Consider the following 5,476-nt stretch of genomic DNA (forward strand, 5'->3'; position numbering starts at 1 on the left):
AATTAAGACCATAATTGTTACTGGTAAACAGTTGTATTATCTATGTTGTATATGAAGCAGCTTCTCTTACAGTCTTGGAGTGTTGTAATTTGGGAAATGCATAGATCTGAAATTTTAAAGGAATGAACATCTGAGAAAAGTTTACTTGGCAAAAGGTCAAAAAGAAAAATCCACTAAGATTCTCCTCCCCGTAGTTCTACTTCTGACGAGGCTAAGGGCTACAGTGCCTTCTCACTGTGATCCAACTCTGACGAGCCCAGTGCCACAGTGACAAGTTACAACTGCTAAGATTCTCTTCCCTGTGGTCCCAGTTCTTCTTAGCTAGGGCTTCAGAGCCCTCCCCTGTCATCCAGCTCTGATGGAGCTGAAGAGACAGTAAGAGGTTTGAACCATTAAGATTTTTTTCTCTTTGTTGTCCTGGCTATAACTGAGCTAGGGCTGCAGTGAAGTTAATTTGAATTAGCCTCCTCCAAAAAGAAAAAGGGGGAAAGTAGCTACATCGAAGCTACATGGGCTTGTCATCTGCCTACCTGAAAGGTTAAATCCCTGGAATAGAACATTTTTCTGAATGACATGGGAACAGTTAGACAAGTGAAAAGAAGCTTGTAAAATAAAGGTACAAACACAAGTTAATTATTATCCCATATACTAAGCCTGGGATACATCTGAGCTACTAAAGTAAAATTATATTCTTTCCACAGCCTAAATAGTTTAGTAAAAGGGTACTTGACCTAGCTCCCACCAGCAATAGTTTTAGATCCCCAGGTACCCTGAAGTCCATCCCTCTAAGTAAGCAGAGCCTGAAGTTTTTGCTTCAAGTTTTCCAAATCCTCTCCTCCAGGCTAAAATCTCCTGACACTCCCCAGGTGAGCAGTGCCCTTTTTCTCCCAAATCGAACATCCCATAACCAGGGTCTGCTACAACTAAGCATTCATAGAGGTTTATTTGATAGAGTATAAGCTAATAATGTGCTTTAAGTGTGATGAATTTGGAAAATGGAGGGGTTTTTCCCCTGAAATATAGAGTTCACTCTGTACTATGAAGCCCCAACTTCAGTACCATCTAAGAGATCTCTCCCTTGCTGCATATGATCACTTTAATGGTTCCAGTGCCAAGGAATTGAAGAAGGTTGCTTAGGACTCCTGGAAAACAATGGAGCAGGGATAAAACACCCCAGAATATAGAGCAAAAAGAGAAAAACGAGAGAGGTACAGCTAAGAGAAAGATGAAAGAGAAAAATCAGAAAAGTGAGAAAAAACTTGTCAGTGAGAAACAGTGTGTGCCAAACTGCACTGACTGGTTGTGTGACCTAGGATAAATAATTTAACCCTGAGTCTCAATTCATCTGTAAAGTGGGGAGATGAGAAAAAGAGAGAAGAAAATGAGGTCAGAAGTCGATTAGCCTCTTCACTTGGTAAGATGAATCATTCTTATATGAGAGAGAGAGAGAGAACCCAGTCAGGAACCAATTGCTCAGGAGTAAGAGAAGGGATGAGGCTACAAGATCATAACCTCCTCTTCTAGCTCCTGCTTTCTCATGTTCTTGGTTTCCTTCAAGATTCAGCTCAAGTATAACTTCTTACAATAATCTTTTCCTGATTCCCCTAACACCTACTAGTACCTCCCCCTTCCATGATTATCATACATATTCTGTATTTTTATCTGTGAGAGATGACTTGCTGTGAAGTTTCCCCATTCTGAACATCCTATTAAATTCTTATTTCTTCTTTATACTTTGTAACTAAATTCAGTATTCTGGGGTTGTTAATGCACTTGTTTAGTGAACCTCATGTATTATGTATGTTATCTAACAAAATTAGAGCCTCATTAGTAATAATTGAAGAGGGTACCCACTAAGAGGGTTAAGGTTGCTCTGGAGACCCCAAAATACCAACATGCTGGGTCCTGCCGAATGAATTTGACTGGAGTCTTCTCAGCCAAAGAAAAGTAAAATTTATTAAAAGTTCACTTGCATTAGACACAGAGTAAGTCTGTGCTGGGTCATTCCATGGCGCTCTCACTATTCTGTGGCACTCTCACCCACATGGCATTCTATGGAGCTCTCACTCTATGTTGTGTGAGATGGGGCCTTATATACAGAAGGTTGTGAGAGGAATTTAGGGGTGGTCTAGAGGAGGAGTTTGGGGAGGGTCTTCAGGAGGAGTTAATGAGGTCAATGAGTGATTAAGGGTGGGAAGTAGCTGGAGACCACAAACAATGGTGGGCTAGGCCTGTTCAAGGGTGGAAAGTCTAGTAACAGACTTGCCTCGTCAAATGGGATGATTTAATCAAGAGTCCAAGGGAGGTTCCCAGAGCCTGTACCTCAAGGACTCAAGGAGACCTCCAGGGGGTTCCAGAGCCCATACCTCATCAATAATTATGGTAATGGATTGAAATTGCTTTGTGCCAATAAGTTAGCATTAGTAAGAACATTGCGACCTTGCCTTACCAACCAATGGTAAAGTGGGACAGGGGTTGGAGGTGTGATTAGGATTATGATAAAAGAAATCTATGAGATTCTGCAGTTTGCACTCCTCAGTCAGTGCTATTTTAGGTGCTCTGGGAGTGCCCTCTCTTGAGAAAGCACAATAAAGACTTCTCTGTTTTTACTACAATTTTCTGAGTCTCCGAGAATTATTGGTAAGGGTCTTCACATCCCACACATATATTTATAGATGAAAACATTTCTCCCCCAAGGAATGTAAGCCCATTGAAAGGAGGGACAATTTTCAATGAAGTATGAAGGATTATAATCCTTCTCCTTTATCACCACATTATTTATGTAGTTTCAGTTTTCTCCTTTTTTCACTTTGAATCAATTAGTTGGGAAGCATTTATTAAGTATTTATTCTATGTGAATCTCTGGAGATATAAAGGCAAAAGGAAACAGTCTCTACCCTCCAAAGCACGTGTTGTATCATAGAGACAACACATACATCAATAAACAAACATATAGCAAACAATCCAATGACAAGTATACTGAAGCTCCAAAGATACATTGCTCTCTCTTGTGCCCAAGTCAAGCTCTCAGAACTGTGACCCCACTCCTTACCTAGTGAAGATCAAGATCCAGCAGGAAGAGATACAGGAAAACTATACACCCTTCACATGAAGACTAAACACTAGGTTTTCTATCATTCCATTCTGACCTGTAACTCCAGATGGGTGGGCACCCAATTCTTTCCTTTGACTTTGTTTGGGACTCAAGTAGTTACTGAAGTACTTCTTTAGTCTACCAAAAGGCAATAACCACACACATACAGGAAGAGATCAAGAGACAGAAACAAACAGAAACAGAGACAGGGACAGAGAGACAGACAGACACAGATAGAGAGATGGAGAGGAATGTTATTTGTGTACAGGTATACTCTTTTTAATGTTAATGGAATTTGAAGATTTTCCCTGCCCTTTAATACACCTATGTGATCGAAGAAATGCACCTGGGCAGAGCCAAGATGGCGGAGTAGAAGCACGACCCTCCCGAGGCTCTGGCTTCCACCCTCCCCAATCCATGTAAAAAGGGGACTCTAAACAAACTTTGGAGCTGCAGAACCCACAAAATGACACAGAGAAGCTAACCCCCCGCAGAGAACAGCCCGGCAGGCTGGCAGGAATTGGCCAGTGCAACGCTCTGGGAGCCAAGCCCAGCACCGCCGAGGCTTTAGCCCCAGGGTGGGCCTGACCAGCCGCCAGCCAAAGGGACTCCAGATCAGCAGCAGCTGTGGCCGTTTCCAGATTTATCAATACACAGATGCGAAGGACAAGGTGAGAGGCCAGTGCAGTCTGGACTTTGGGACCCAGTAAGTGGGAGTGCGTGGCTTTTACCCCCAGGGCAAGAAACCACTGAGACGCCAGCACAGCCAGCCAGCGCCACGTGGTGGCTTCAGCTCCTGGCCAGCAGAGTGTAGGGGGACCAAGCACCAGTCTGAGGGGTCATCGCTCTTGCTTTAACCTGCTTGGATCTGGATTGCAGTCTAGGATGGAGGTCCTGGGGTGTGTGTCCAGCTTGCCAGAGTGTGTGGAGACCTCAGAGAGGGCACCCATCTAATACCTCCGGCAGCTGAGGAAACCCCAGCGTTTGGGACGAAAACTCCCCTGTCTGGTGGCAGAGTCCTACTGTGGCAAAAAGCCCAAAAGTCAAATCATTGAGTGGCAAAATGAGCAGGCAAAGGAAACAAAGCAGACAGAAGATTCCAACATTACACTCCTATTTTGGGGATAAGAAGGAGCAAGGCATGGAACAGGAGGAAATCAGTGAAGTCAGAACTCCTGCACCAAAAGCTTCAAAGGAAAATACAAGCTGGTTACAGGCCATAGAGGACCTTAAGAAGCAGATAAGAGAAGTGGAGGAAAAATTGGGAAGAGAAATGAGAACAATGCAAGAAAATTATGAAATGAGAGTCAACAGCCTGACTGAAGAAAATAATACCTTAAAAAATAGACTGACTCAAATGGCAAAGGAGGCTCAAAAAGGCAATGAGGAGAAGAATGCCTAAAAAAGTCAAATTTGCCAGATGGAAAAAGAATCTCAAAAGCTCACTGAGGAGAATCATTGCTTCAGAATTAGATTGGAGCAAATGGAAGCTAATGACTTTATGAGAAATCAAGATGCTGTTAAACAGATCCAAACAAATGAAAGAATAGAAGGCAATGTGAAATATCTCGTGGGAAAAACCACTGACCTGGAAAATAGATCCAGGAGAGATAATTTAAAATTATTGGACTGCCTGAGAGCCATGACCAAAGTAAGAGTCTGGAAAGCATCCTCCAGGAAGTTCTCAAAGAAAACTGCCCTGATGTTTTAGAACGAGAGGGCAAAATAGAGGTTGAAAGAATCCACCGATCACCTCCTGAAAAAGATCCCAAAAAGAAAACTCCTAGGAATATTATAGCCAGGTTCCGGAATTCCCAGATTAAGGAGAGAATATTACAAGCAGCCAGGAAGAAACAATTTGAATATTGTGGAAACACAATCAGGATAACCCAGGATCTGGCAGCTTCTACATTGAGGGATCGAAGGGCCTGGAATGTGATATTCCGGAGGTCAAGGGAGCTGGGATTAAAACCAAGAGTCACCTACCCAGCAAAACTGAGTATCATGTTTCAGGGGAAAATATGGTCATTCAGTGGAATACAGGACTTTCAAGCATTCTTGCTGAAAAAACCGGAGTTGAATAGAAAATTTGACATTCAGATACAAGAAGCAAGAGAAGCATGAGAAGGTAAACAGGGAAAAGAAATCATAAGGAACTTATCAAAGTTGAACTATTTTTTTGTTAAAGCAATTGGGGTTGAGTGGCTTGCTCGGGGTTACACGGCCAGTTGTTGTTTCTGGGTGCGGTGCTGGGTGTCTGGACCCGGATTTGATCCAGGTCGTCCCGGCACTGGGGCCGGTGCTCTTGCTTGCTGAGCCACCTGGCCAAAGTTGAACTATTAACATTCCTACATGGAAAAACAATAATTGTAACTTATGAAA

The sequence above is a fragment of the Petaurus breviceps genome, unplaced genomic scaffold (genome assembly GCF_028583685.1).
Source record: "Petaurus breviceps papuanus isolate PSGF00001 unplaced genomic scaffold, PetGlider_PUasm1.0 90865, whole genome shotgun sequence".
Classification (NCBI taxonomy): domain Eukaryota; kingdom Metazoa; phylum Chordata; class Mammalia; order Diprotodontia; family Petauridae; genus Petaurus; species Petaurus breviceps.